This window comes from Sceloporus undulatus, chromosome 5, assembly GCF_019175285.1.
Source record: "Sceloporus undulatus isolate JIND9_A2432 ecotype Alabama chromosome 5, SceUnd_v1.1, whole genome shotgun sequence".
Lineage (NCBI taxonomy): Eukaryota > Metazoa > Chordata > Lepidosauria > Squamata > Phrynosomatidae > Sceloporus > Sceloporus undulatus.
In genome coordinates, this window is record NC_056526.1 from 18177911 (window position 1) to 18193658 (window position 15748).

Below are 15748 nucleotides of genomic sequence, written 5' to 3' on the forward strand. Positions count from 1 at the left end.
TTCGGGAATGTTCAGCCAAGAAAGAATGGAGCCACTGCAAAGCAATGCCCTCACATCTAGTGAAAAGATCCAGAAGGATACCATTGTGAATGGTGTCAAATGCCACTGAAACATCCAGAAGGACAAAAAAGGATCCCCTGTAGGCTATCCACCAAGACAACCAAGGCTGTTTCTGTTCCATAACCAGATTGGAATGGGTCCAGGTAATCTATTTCATCCAAGAAAGCCTGATGTGTTGCCATCACTTGCTTTGAGACCTTACTTAGCAAGGGGACATTAGAGACTAACTGATAGTAACCTAGGGAAGTGGGATCCAATTAAGTTTTTTTTCCCAATACAATTCTTCAATAAATAGTTTCTTTTAGATAGGTAGCCCTCTTTCAAATAAACATTTACAGATACAGTGGTGCCTCGGGTTACGAAAATAATTCGTTCCGCGGCCGCTTTCGTAACCCGAAAAGCCTTCGTAAGCCGAAAACCCATAGGCGCTAATGGGGAAAAAAGCCGCGGCTCCGCCGCGGCTCCATTTAAAATAGCGCCGGAGTTTTTTCGTAACCCGAAAAAACTTTCGTAACCCGAAACAATAAATCCCTATGGGATTTTTTCGTATCCTGAAAAATTCGTAACCTGGGTATTTCGTATCCCGAGGTACCACTGTACCATCCAACTGGCCGGTCCTCTGGAAGCTTTAAATAGTGAAACAACCTTACCCCTGAAGGCACTGGATCTCAATAGATCTTGGAAGTTAATCCAGGTTGGGACTGGTTATTACTTGGATGTGAGAACCATCAAGGAATACCAGGTGCTGCAGGTTATATTTCAAAATAAGCAATAGCAAACTACCTCTGAATATTCCTTGCTTAAGAAAACCTGCAAAATTAATGAGGTGGCCATAAATCAACAGGCATCCTGAAGGCACATAAATGAACACACTTAGCAGGAAGGCTTAACAGATCCAGCTTTCCAAGTTGCTTTATGCACAATGGGTGGTAAACAGGTTCGAAAAATTAATCTGGACTACAGCTCCCAGGATTCCCAACTAGCATGGCTGGGGGATTTAGAGACGTGTAGTCCAAAAACCTATCTCCCAAGTTACTGTTTGGCAAATGGTCATCTACAATTGTTCTATCTCTACAGTTTTCTGTTGAATCAAGTTAATAGGATACCTAGATCTAGTCCATTATGGCTCAGTGGATGCGTCTTGCAATCCTGGGCAAGAAAGCAATAGCTCTGAGATATGATGAAAGTCATGATGATTTGTGGTCAATTTTAACAAATTTGCATTAATTTGTTTAATCCCTCTTTAAAACTAATCTTTAAACCAGCAATAAACCATATGGCAGCAAATTCCATACATCAGCTATGTACCGTGTGAACAAATACTCTTATCTGTCCTGAATTTCTCACCATTCAGCTTTGCCAGTGTTATGAAAAAGGAAAAATGTCTATTTTCTCAGCATCATGAATAATTGTATATAATGCTATTGTATCCTTACTTTTAAATTAATTTCTTAATTTTAAAAAGTCCTCCTTTGGAATCAAATGTGAGTTTCTCAGCAGCTGTCCACTTATATACATGTTGGATCTGATCCCAATACAATCACTGTTCCCAATCAGTTCAGATGCTGTGACATCTAAACAGAGTGTCAGTCTCTATGTCTGAGTGGAGATTCAGGTCCAAAACACACTGCAGAAATAATCCATTTTGAGACCACTTTCCTTGCCCTGGTGCAGTGCTAGGGAATCCTGGGAACTGTAGTTTATAATGGCACCAGATGTTTCTGAGAAAGCTAAATGTCTCACCAAACTACAGTTCCCAGAAATCCCTAATACAGTATTGAGTCAGAGTACTGTAGTTAAGGTGGTGTCAAACTGGATTATTTCTGCAGTGTTTTGGACCCCAGACTTTAATCTTCCAGTCTTCGTCCAACACTGAAACCAGTACACAATGAGCTTTGAATATACAGGATTTGGGTGTCTCATCTTTACTAAAATTCTGATTCAACAGAAGGAGTCACCATGCTTCATCTGCCTGACACACCCTGCAGAAAACTGCCAGGAACCAACTGGGAATTGCAACTTTGTGGGAAAATCCTGAAGCCTAAGCATTTGTATTTAACAGTGAATCACACTCCCTGTGATATTACAAATGTCATGGCAGAAGCAAACCACTGTGAGTTGTTTCCTTCTAGTGTAGGTGCAGTAACAGTATGCACAGTTGCACACACAGAGAGAGGACAGTGACACATAGTTCCATTCCCTTACATTTTGATGTCTTTACTGTTTCTATATTACCAAAAACAATGCCAGAACACTGCTATTTTACCAGTTCCAGAGAACAGCCTCTGAATGTCCTCTGCTCTCTCAGCAATTTCTTCAACCAGTAGGTGGCACAGCAGCATAGAATTCTAACCATGCCAAGGGAGCCATGCCAAGGGAGCAATCATATAACAATTCTACCAGCTCACTAGTCTTCCTCTATGGAATTTGTTGTTAACTGCCATCAAGTCAACTTCAACTTCCGGAGACCCTATGAATCCTCCAAGCCACCCTATCATCCAACAGCCTTTCTCAGGTCTTGCAAACTTAGGGCTATGGCTTCTTTGATTGAATCTATCCATCTGCAATGCAGTCTTCCTCTTTTCCTGTTGCCTTTTACCTTGCCAAGTACTATTGCCTTTCCTAGTGAGACATGCCTTCTCATAATAATGTGCAAAGTGTGATAGTCTCAGTTTAGTCATTTTGGCTTCTATGAAGAGACTATGCTTGACTTGCTCTAGGACCCATTTACTTATCTTTTAAGCAGTCCATGGTATCTGTAGAACTCTCCTCCAGCACCACATTTCAAATGAGTTGATGTTCCTCTTATCAGCATTCTTCATTATCCAGCTTTCACAACCATACAGAGAAACTGGAAAAACAATGCCATGGATAATCCTAGCTTTAGTATTAAGCCATATATATCTCTACACTTATGGATCTTGTACAGTTGGCCCATTGTATCCATGGATTCAACTATCAATGGCCTGAAAATACCAAAACATATATAAATTTCAAAAGGCAAAAATTAATTTTGCTATTTTATGTAAGGGGCACCATTTTACTATATCATTGCATCTAACGGGGCTTGAGCACCCACTGATTTTGATATCCACAGGGGATCCTGGAACCAAACCCCAGCAGATATGAAGTTCCTGTATAGTTCCTCACTGCTGCCTTCCAAGTCCTAGTCTTCATCTCATTTCTTGACTGCAGTCTCCATTTCAATTAATGATAGAGCCAACATATGGAAAATCTTTTACTATTTCAGTGGTTTCACTGTCTACTTTAAAGTTATGTCAGTCATCTGTGATCATTATTTTTGTTTTCTTGATGATTATCTGTAAACCTGCCGTTGCACTTTCTTCCTCTACTTTCTTCAGTAATCATTTCAAGTCTTTGCTATTTTCTGCTAGTAGTATGGTGCCATCTGCATATCTTAAATAATTATATTTATAAAGAATTTAATACCATCATCATAGTAGTGGTAGTGGAAACAGTAATAATAATAATAGTTATTGTAATCATGATAAATACATGAACTAATATGTGCTTGAATTATTCTTTAACCATCCCATTCCGCAAACTTTAACCAGTTTTCTTGGTTGCTTGAAACTTCATGGACAACTTTTCACAGCTAGCCACCAGGTATAGTGCCAAAATGCTAAGGTTTTTTGGGCAAAATCCATTATTCCTCTTGACTTGCAAGAGAATTGCAGTAGAACCTGAACATTTCTGCCAGGAAATTTGTGTTAGGAAGACAAAATAATTAAATCCCATTATGTTGGAGAAAGGTGGGATATGAATCCTTGAAACAAATAAATCTTGTAGATTCACATCTGTGAAAGTAGCAGAAAGGAAAGGGAACACAAACATCAGTATACAATTTTGATTCAATATGCTAGGGCTGTTCGGGAAGGGGAGGAATGCACAGGATGAAATCCCTGGAATTAACCGCCTGTGTGGAGGAGATTGAGAAGATGATAGCAAAGATTCCTGAGCTCCTTAGCATGCTAGAGGTAACAAAGCAGCTGTGTCCCAGTTCTGGAGTAATCCCCAGCTCATTCATGCTCATGCAGATGCTCTTTGTGATATTATTTTAGAAAAACATTATAAATTAATAATTACAAAAATAATAGGTATACGATTAACACACCCACTGAACACATACAGACAGATAACCCACACATGCTTCCAGATAGGCAAGGAAGAGAGGCATGGGAGGGGGCAATAGTGGAGAGGAGTAAGTGAGTGAAAGAAATCCACCAAAGGTGAACTCTACTGGAAAAGAGGGTTTATTAAATTGATTAACATGTTCGGGGGGGAGACAAACCCTTTGGTTGTTACTAACTGCCTTCAAGCTAACTTTGCCCTATGGCGACCTTTTGAATGAGAACTTTCCAAACCACTCTGTTATCAACTGCCCTGATCAGCTCCTGCAAACTCAAGGCTGTGATTTCTCTGATTGAATCTATTCATCTGGATTGCCTTCTTCCTCTTTTTCCTATTGCCCTCAACTTTACCAAGGATTATAGTCTTTTCTACAATGAGCCAGCATGGAGTAGTGGTTTGAGTGTTGGAATTCTGAGATCTGTAGTTGTGTGAGATATTTAGTCTTTGTGAAAGAGCTCTGGTGCCACAACAAGCTACAAATCCCAAGATTCCACAACAATGAGCCATGGCAATTAAAGTGGTGTCAAACTGCATTATTTCAGCAGTGCAGATGTAGTCTACATCACACTGAATTTAGGAACTGGCGTATTTGGCCAAGCAGAGTTTGTGTTTGTTTGACATTATCAGAGACATGTCCTTGTGTATCATCCAATGGTATGGGAGTTCAATAGTAAACTTACATCTGTATTGACATAAGTCCTCCTGATTTTCACTGTGGATTTCTTTAAATGAAGACCCCTGGGTCATATTCATTCTCTTCCAACCTATACATGTTATGCCCGAAAGTAATGACATTATCTCATCCCATCATGATCCCATCCCATCTAGGCCTCCTCCATAAAAGACTTTTAATAGGATGGTGTACTGTTTTTTAATTGAATTATACAAACATAGACTTGGAAGAGACCACAAGGGCCATTCAGTCTAAACCTCTGCCATGCAGCAATACACAATCAAAGCACTCTTGACAGATAGCCATCTAGCCTCTGTTTAAAAAACAACTGCTTTTTAATTTTTTGTTTAAAGTGGAATAATAATAATAATAATAATAATAATGATATAAAATATTTATGTATATCCTGCGTCTTCCTTCCAGGATCTAGGCGAGTAACAACAGTCCAGTAAAATAGATATACAGACAATAATAAAATCTGCGTAATCCCCTTAATCCTCCCTCCTTCTGCACATCAAAATTGCACATCAACATCAAGATACAATATTTCCAGTACAGCGTACTTAGTTACAAATTTTGTAACTAAGGATCGACACAGGTCAAATTATTCCAAGAGACCATCAGGAGAGGCGGTGAAAGAGTGAATGGATCAATTTGGATAGTTCAGCTGGAGGTTAGTCTGGAAAGGCCCACCGGAAGAGATCCATCTTTATTGCCTTTTTAAATTCCTCCAAAGATGTAATATGGCAGATCTCTTCCAGCAGGTCATTCCATATTTTAAGAGCAGCAGCTGAAAAGGTCCAATGCTGAGTTTTTATATGTTGTGACTCTATTGTACAGGGGGCCCTTGGTATCTGCTGGGGTTTGGTTGCAGGACCCCCTGTGGATACCAAAATCCATGGATGCTCAAGTTCCAATAAATACAATGGCATCCCTTATATAATATTGCAAAATCAAGATTTGCTTTTTGGCATTTCTATATTTAAAAAAATATTTTCAAGCTATGGATGCTTGAATCCATGGATAAAAAAATCTGTGGGTAAGGAGGGCTGACTACTTGTTTTAATTTTTAAGATATCGTGTATCCTGGTTCTGGGGAAGGAGGACAGTAGCTCTCATCAGTTCTAGCCAGCATAGCCAATGGGGGATTTCATAGGGGTTATTCACACTGTGAAAATAATCCAGGATGAATCCGGGTTAACCCTCCATTGTTCACACATATCCTGAATGCACCCTATTAAGGTTTTTTTTTGGGGGGGCTGCCAAAAAACCTACCTAATCCAGGATAATCAATATCAGGTTTTCCCCTGAGCTTTAAAAAAAATTCACATCATTGATAGTGTGAATAACTGATGCGAATAGACCCAGACAGACCCGGGATAAAATGCTGCAAACCAAAAAAGGGGTTCAGAATGCATTCGCATTGTTGATTCCATCTTTATTCGAGTGCTTGCACGTGTTAACAACCAAACTTGCAGAGATGTGCATCAGTGCAGATCGATGCGGTTCCATAGTATTAATAACAAATCTGGAATGCATGAGTGAGATGATTTGCATCATCACGCTAAAAAAAATACAACGTATGAATGACCCCATAAGATCATGGGAGTTCTCATAAAATGGGCTGGGACACCAAATGCAGCTCATACGGAGGCTTTATTGGTTAATTTTGCTAAACTGGCACTTAGACCATGCATATAACATGACAGTCATACAGTACCTGATAAGGGTCTGGGCGTTCAGCCAACATCAGGAGAATTCCAATAAACAAAGTCCAGGAATGATGCCAAATAAGCCAGGTGGCACAGGGTAACTAAAAAGATATATTAAAAAGAGATAACAAAAGAGAAATCACAGAGGCAGATAATGCAGAGTGGATTCCATAGATATATATTATATTATATTATATTATATTATATTATATTATATTATATTTTGTATCCTGCTTTTCTCCCAGAATCAGGACCCAAAGCGGCTTACAATCCAAGAACATAGAATTAAAAACATACAAAAATATAATTAAAAATTGACAAAAGTGAGAATTAAAATGAAATTAAACTATTGCGATACTAAAATAGATCATTTGTTTGAAAACAGAATACAGTTGGCCCTCAGTATCCATGGATATTTTGTTCATGGATTCAAGTATCCACAGCTTGAAAATATTCAAAAAATATATATATATTCCAAGAGCAACCCTTGTTTTTGCCATGTTTACATAGGGGACATCATTTCACTATGCCATTGTATTTAATGGGACTTGAACATCCACGGATTTTGGTATCCAAAGAAGTCCGAGAACCAAATCCTAGTGGATACTAAGGGCATACTGTATGATCGAAAAAATAAAAGCACTTAAAAACCCTACATATTTAAAACAATACACCACTCCTAGGACAGTCTTTAAAAGCTTTCTGTTTGGTGGAAGGACAACAAAGAGGTCGCCATTCGGCAAAGAGATGCCACAAGGAGCATCACTCAGGTATCTGTAGGATAACCATTGAAAGAGAGAGAAAAGAAAGGACATTTAATGAGTTATCAAGGCCACTTTTCCTTGAGACAACACCTGCCCTGCTGTTGCTGCTAAACAATCCTAAGGATTACTCAAACGGTGAAAATAATCCAGGTAGAATCTTTGTTGTTCCCATGCCTTTTGAATGCACCCAATGAGATTTTTGGGGCAAGGCTGCCAAAAAACAAACAAACAACAAACCACAGGATAATCAATATCTTGTATTTTTCCAAGTTTTTCTAAAAAAATTTCCATAGTTGGCTGTGTGATTAACTGACACGAACAGACCCAGGATGAACTGGGATAAAACTCTGCATGCCTTGAACATGCTTCAAATGTATCTGCGTCATCAGCTCTATCTTTATTCGAGTGCTGGCACGTGTGAGCAACTGAATTTGCAGAGATGTGCACAGATGCAGTGCCATAGTGTCAACAACAAAACCAGAATGTGAGAGTGCAATTATTCCCATTGTCGAGCTAAAAACAGCAGTATTTGCTGGGTTTTCTTGGTCAGTTTGTAGATCTTTAGAAGGTTGTGTTCAGCAAAATCCGGCAAATGCCGTGCTCAGCGAAGGCCAGGAAAGACTCTCTCATGGCTGCAAGAGTTTACCACATACAGTGCAGCTGCATACAAGTCTACATAGGGACCACCAAATGCAGTGTTCAAACACAAATCAACAACACAAGAGACACTGCAGACTGGGTTAGCCAGAAAAATCAGCAGTAGCAGAACACCTTATAAACCATCCTGGGCATAAAATGCTATTTGATAACACTGAAATTCTGGACCATGCCAACAACTATCTGGTCAGAATGCACAGGGAAGCCATTGAGATCCACAAACACCTAGACAACTTCAACAGGAAAGAAGAAAACCAGAAAGTAAACAATGTCTGGTTACCAGTCCTGAAAAACACCAAAATCAAGACCCAGCAAGTGAAAATGAAAACCACCCAATCAAGGCCTTGCCAGTCACCAACAGACCAACACACAGATTAACATGTAAATCACTTCCGCTCAACCAAGGATCACACAGTATATATACACCCCACTCTCTTCCATGCCAGCATTCTCTAAAGATGCCAGTTGCAGATGCTGGCGAAGCATCAGGAATAAACTCTTCCAGAACATGACCACATAGTCCAAAACCCCCACAAAAATCTATGGATGCCAGCTGTGAAAGCCTTCGACAGCACATTAACCAATATCTCTCTCTCCTTTTTCCCAGTATGGAACCCAAGGCAATTCACAACATATGCATACTTCATTAAAATACTATTATACGGTATAAAATTATACACTCACCCCTCCACATTTGTAGCTTTGACTTTTGCAGTTTTGATTATTCAGGGATTTTATTAATATGGTCTCTCTAGGAATATCTAGGTCCTCCAGCGCAACTCTATGGTCGACTTTAACCAAAAGTTGCACTGAAGGACCTAGAGATTTCTACAGAGAATGCTCCACTAGGCATTTGTAGCTCCTCCAGCGCAACTCTATGGTCAATGTCTGGCAGATGTTGACCACAGAGTTGCACTAGAGGACCTAGAAATTGCTAGAGAGGTGTTCTCTCAGGTAAAAAAATAGTGGTTTTGTTATCTGCAGTTTTTCCACATCCACGAGGGTATGGATGAACGAGTGTATTATGATGTATTAAAGTAAGTGTGTGTGTGTGTGTTTACACATGCCTTCAAGTCACCTGTCAACTTATGGCAACCCCATCCATTTCTAGAGTTTTCTTAGGTAAGGATTACTCGGAGGTGGTTTTGCCAGTTCCAGCTTCTGCAATATAGCCTATAGCACTTGGTATTTTATGGTGGTCTCCCATCTGAGGGACTTGTTGTGGCACCAGAGCTCTCTGACAGAGAAGGCCAAATGCTTCCCAAAACTACAATTCTCAAAATACCATAGCATTGAGCCATGGCAGTTAAAGTGGTGTCAAACTGGGTTATTTCTGCAGTGTGGACCAACATTTCCTGATGCTCAAAAGATGAGTGATTTGTTAGTTTGAAAAGTAAGTTTTTAAAAACTAATTAAACAACTCTCTTTTGAGCATCTTGAGACAAGTGTACTGATTGCACTGGATGCTCCTCAGTTTCTGCTTCTTATGTGTGTGAATGTTGTGTGTTTGTGTGTGCAAGGGCTAAAATCTACAGGCAAATATGTAGGAGACTACAGGCCAGCAGCGGAGAGTGTGGATCCTGCTCACAGGTAGCAAGCAGACAGACCTCAGACTGCTTGCTTAAGACTCAATTCAGCCCTTTTACTAAAAAGGATTCCCCACCCTAGGATTACATTGTTGCAGGGATCTGAGTTCCAATTTCTACTGAACTATGTAACTGACTGGGTGGTCATGAGACATTACCTAGCAGCCAAATCCACCCCACAGGGTTGCTGTGAGGAGATGAGACAATCCCATATGTTGTGCCCTGCAATTCTTAGAGTCTGTAATTCAAAAAGGTTTAATAAAACTACGGTCTAACAAACTGAGGAACAATGAGGACAAGGCTCATGTGTGCTTCATGCCAGCAAAAACCCAACGACAGCTGTTGGTTTCACTTTCTGTTGATAGGAAAGAGGAAGCTGAGTGAGATTGTATTGCTGGAAATTTTTTGAAATGGATGAGTGTGCAGAATACTGATTTCCAATTTCCAGTAAACAAACCCACTGAACCAGTGGCACGTAACAACACACACAATAAAACGAACACACACAAAAAAGATTAACCTCCTCCTCTTCTAACTGCCGTGCCAGTGGTGCATCATCACTCTTTTCCTAAGACAGCAGAAGAGGGAGATCACTTTTTATATGTTTACCTACAATGTTTAAGCTAAGTATTACTTTTGCTTAGCGGAGATAAGACAACACATTATTAAAACAGTCATGCCATTCCTATGGGTGGTCAGATCTAGACAATAAAGGATTCCCACTCCCTGACAACTGTTTACAATTAACAGAAGATTATCATTTCACACCTGATGAAGCTTTTTCCTCCTTCCTGGCCCGCGTGAAAGGGAAAGCTGAATGGGAAAACCCATTCCCAACAGATGACCGCTTTTGGGTTATTCAGGCATTGAGGTTTTTTTAGCAACAACTATGCAACTAATATCACGCATTTGGTTTTGTTGTTCACGGTATTTTTTTGTTGTGGAAGCACAACTTATGTGCATCTTCTGCAAGTGTGTTGCTCACACCGTGAGCACTGCAAAATAAAGATGGGAGTCAAAACATGTTCAAGGCAACCAATGCCTCCTACTGTAGAAAGACTGGTTGGTTAAATTTTACAATATGCTGAGTTTAGACAAATTAACGATAATGATTAGAGATGGTAAATACCTAAAACCTGTGAAGGAAACTTGGATGGAGATTATGCAGTTTTTTTGGAAAGATAATTGCGGAAACATTTCAGTTCTGTTCCTGGGGGTATTAATGTATAAAGGAAATAGTAAAAAAAAAATAAGAATTAAATGGATGGTGTTTTGAAAGTGAATTATTGCTAAGTCGATTGTGGTGAGAAGGGAATAGAGAATTAATTTAAAGCAAAATGTGGAAAAGAAAAAGAAATCTGAAATGCTCAAACAGAAAGGGATGCGCAGAGGAGGTCATTGTAAATGATGTGTGCATGTTAGAATGTTAATATGTAGTTATGTTTGATGATAGGGTATTTGTTTATGTCAATGGTAGCTTGTAATGGTATGTCATGTTTGGAGAGTAAGAATTCATAAAAAGCAGCTGTGATAAAAATGAAAAAAGAAACATGTTCAAGGCATGTAGAGTTTTGATTCTGGGTGAATCCCAAGTCAATTGCATTTGTTATTCACATAGCTGAGGCATGGGATCTTTTATTAGTAAACTCGAGGAGGAAAGGGAAACCAGCAAGATTGATTATCCCACAGGCTAATGGGGTATTTTTTTGGAAGCCTCCACCAAAAAATTCCATTCCGAAATGCAGTGCAACAACGAAGGTTCAACCCACATTCCACGGGATTATTTTCACCCATTTGACTAACCCCTTTACATGCCCCCCTCTTTATTGGTGGCACAAACCCACCGTTCTCCCCTGTATTGCTAACAAGGGAACACACTGTGTTCCCTTGGAGAGAGCTGAGCTAAAATCAGAAAAACAAGGATGTGGGTCACACAACACAGCCACAGGTGAAAACATCACAGACAAGTAACACAACCCTCTCAATTCTTCTGCATCACAACACAGATTGGTTCATGCATTCCCAGCCTTGAGCATGACTCCTTTTTGGAGATATGGGCCCAAACAGAAGGCCAAACTAAAGTGCTTTGGGGGACTTTGGAGGTATGCTGTTTTAAGTGACACAATGCCTTAATAAGAGGCAAAAAGCTGCACCAAAGCTTCGCTCCAGTTCTTAGGATGGAGCTGGAATGGCTTTGGCGCAGCTTCCGGCCCTCTAAGGATGCATGCATCATTTTAAACAGCATACCTCCAAAACGATCCAAAACACTTTTTTTGGGCCTGTCTCGCTCGGGTCCTATATAGAAAACGAAGAAAAGTAAAGTATATTCCAGGCACCGCTTTTATTTAGAGAGGGACTATTTTTTTCTTTTGGAGAAGACGTTTTATCAGTGGCAAAGACTTTCTGGAGTCAAACTAAAAGGACAAGGTAGTTAGGGATATTTTAAACAATTTTTATTGTTTGTGTTGTTTCCTTCAAGTTATTTTCGACTTGATGACGGACCCTAGGTGAACCGCTCCGGGGCGTTTTTCCCCTTGGCCAGTATGTATTCCAGGTAGGGGGGGTCCCATTCCCTGCCCCCGGGGCTGAGATGAGCTGGGGAGGTGTGTTGTGGTCTTGCCCCAAAATCACCCCCAGTGGCGGTTTAAATGGCTTTGAGCGAGGAAATCTTAACCCCTGATTCTCCAGAGTCAACGGTCCCAACCCTGCAACACTACTACACCCGGCCTGGCCCTCCTCAAAGCCAATAGGTTAGGGACATTTCTACAGAAAGGTGGGATTTCCTTTTTCTACACACTCTTGCTTTTTCCCTCCGTCCCGTCCCTCTCCTCCGTCTCCTCTCTGGACCTCCCTCCCCGTCTCCGTTTTTGCTTTCGCGTGGCCCTTCTCTCTGTTGTGCCAAACGGTCACAACTCCACCATCCTTCCCTGCCAAGGGACACCACCTGAAACACCCTCTTCCTCCCCCCCAGTGTCATAGAGAGGACAACAACCGGCTGTTCAGGCCTGATACTGCAGATCTCCAGCATCCACAAAAGTGGTGGGTGAGTCAACTAGGAAATGTACCTCACTGTTTGCCCTCGTCCTAATAAATTATCTTCCTCATTCCTTTACATGCGGCATGCGTAACCGCGGGTTCCCCTGGTTGGGTCCCCACAGCCTCACCTGTGGCAAATGGGCGATTGCCTAGCCCTGGTCCTTCCCCACAGTGCCAACCGCCCTATTTCTTGAGAGAGCAACACCGGCAGCTAGCCAACCATTGGTCTGAACTAGGTTCCCATTGCTAAGGAACGTCCCCCACTCTTCTTTGCATGTTTGCCCTGGTGCCACAAAACAACAAACGACCGTTCCCGAGAATTCCCATAGCATTGGAGCCATGGCCATGTAGAGAGCTCTTGTCGCCGCCCTTTGAGACTAACTGAAGAAGATGGGGTTGGGCAGCATCGAACTTTGCTAGACTTCAGTCTACCTCCTCGATGTTGCCATTTGGAGGACAATGCCTGAAGGTCTATGAAAAGCTCCTGCCTGCAAGACTCCTCCTCACATACTTGGATTCTACTAGGACTAACAGGACTATGAGATTGAACCTTTATGCAGTTAAAGTCGCGTCAAAACTGGATTATTTTTTGCAGTTTGGATGCAGCCTCTATTAACACTACCAAAAAAACCTGTATGGCTTTTGCCACCCAAAAAGACGTTGCTGAATATGAAAAAGTTTTAATAAACCAAAGATAGATCTTTAGGGTGAAAAGGACTATAAGCTCCATGTATCACACTATATCTTAGTAGTGCTACTATTCCACTTAACTGCTCAGCTGGCCTCCTGTTTGCATTCTGGGATTTGCAGTTTTAAGGAGGGGTATTTAGAATTCCTCCGGAATTCTAAAGACCCCTCCGTAAACCTGCAACAGCCCAGACTGCACCAGGAGGGCGCCTAGCGCAGTTTAACGTGGCTAGTAGCACTATAAGGAGTATAGTGTTGATACTCTGATATGGCTTTTAAGTTAGTTAGTTAGTTCATTGGTACATTTTATTTATTTTTATTTATTTCATTTGTATACCATATTAATGTTATACAATAAAGGTATACTAATATACATAATATATAATGGTATGTAGACATATGTAGCCTCTATTAACACTAGCAACATCTGCATGGCCTTTATTTGTTTATTTCATTTGTACATTTTAATTATTTTATTTATTTATTTATTTATTTATTTATTAATAGGGACCCAAGGTGACTAACAGAGTTAAACACACACACACACACACACACACACACACATATTTTATATATATTTATATTATAAATATATTTATAAATATATATGTATATGTGTATATATATATATATACACACACACATATATTATAAATATATATATATATTATAAATATATTTTATATATATATATATATATATGTATTATAAATATATTTATAATATTATAAATATTACTATGTAATTTTATAATAAATATTATAAAAATTATGTTATTTTATTTTTATGGAGTCTGAGTAGTCTGAGTTATGTCTTTTGAATTTTGTATATTTTTATGTAATATATGTATTACATAAAAATATACAAAATCCAAAAGACATAACTCAGACTACTCAGACTCCATAAAACCCCCCCTGGCATGATGATCCTAACTCCAGCCTTGTATCTACAAAGCTTCCTAAATGCACCAGATGGTGCCTTCTGATCTTGGAAGCTAAGCAGGGTCAGCTCTGGCTGGCCCTTGGATGGGAGACCGCCACTGAACGCCCATTGCCTTCGTGTATATTTCAGAGGAAAGAGCTGGCATTGCCAAAGAAAACCCTGTGAGATCCAGGGGTCTCCATAAACCAAGAGGCAACCTGAAGACTCCTACAGCCAGCTGCAAAGGCTGGCTTTTCATCAAAATGGAGGCGGAGCTGGGAGGCAAAAGGGGAGGCAAAGGAAGTGAAGTCACGCCGAATTGGGGCGAATCCAAGGCGGAGAGGGCGGGAAGAAAGAGACTCCCTTCTGCAGCCCGGCCGAGGTAGGTCCTTTCAGGAGGGATTTGGGGTTTTGCGTGGCTTATTTTCCTGTTTCCCCCCTTTTTCTGCATCTGTTTTGGGTCAGGGGGAGCTCCTTTGCCTTGCCTTGGATGGAGAGCCAGCCTCGGGGGAGTGCTCAGCATCTTGGTCTACAGACCTGGGTTCGAATCCTGGCTCAGCCATGGGAACCCACTGGGAGGCCTTGGGCGGGTCACACTCTCTCAGCCTCAGAGGAAGGCAATGGAACCCATTGGGAGAGTCACGCTCTCTCAGCCCCAGGGAAAGGCAGTGGCAAACCTCTAAAGGAAGTCACTTGGCCATGAAACCCATTGGGGGGGCATTGGGAGAGTCACACTCTCTCAGCCTCAAAGGAAAGCAATGGGAAACCTCCTCTGAAGAAAGTCACTTGGTTATGAAACCCATTGGGCAAGAAATCACACTCTCTCAGCCTCAGAGGAAGGCAATGGCAAACCTCAAAAGAAAGTCACTTGGCCATGAAACCGATTGGGGAGGGCCCTTGGGAGAGTCACACCCTCTCAGCCTCAAAAGGAAGGCAATGAAACCCACTGGGAAATATATATAGTATTGTTATCACTCTATAATTCAGAGAAGGGGGGGGGGGAGAAGACAAAGATTTGATAACAACCTTGCTTACAGCAGCGAGATATATCATACTGTAGCAAGATGTTGGGAAACAAAAATAACTGTATGGTTGGAGGAGAGTGGAAAGAGGTATGGAAATTAACGATTAAGGATAAATCAGCCTGCAAATTGAAAGCAAAAAAGGGATTATGGGGGGAAAGTGACTTTGGTGGAATTTGGAAATAATTCAGTGAGAAAGTATTGAGAAAAGATGATGGGAAATTACCTCCATGGGAGGAATTGAGATTTTGGATGGAATAGAAGGGCGAAAATGTAGCCAGGAAAGGGAGCACTGAGCAGGGATAGAAAGTATACTTAGCCAAGTTGTAATTGAATGTGGAAAATATGTATACGGAATTATGTATTGTATAAAATGTATATGTATGAACTTGAGTTTCTCTCATTGTGTGTTACTTCTTAATTTTATTTTAATTATATTATTTATGTCATTTCATTTCTATGCCGCCTTCCTCCTAGA

At 40.6% G+C, this 15748-nt stretch overlaps 1 protein-coding gene across 1 annotated transcript in view; it reads left to right on the forward strand.

Moving 5' to 3' along the window:
- Nucleotides 1-14577: 14577 nt before the first annotated feature.
- The window catches only part of BID (BH3 interacting domain death agonist), a 21927-nt gene continuing 20756 nt past the window's right edge, over nt 14578-15748 (forward strand). The window contains exon 1 of the mRNA XM_042470849.1: nt 14578-14630. The gene's annotated coding sequence lies outside the window, so the exon portion shown is untranslated. The remainder of the gene's footprint in view (nt 14631-15748) is intronic.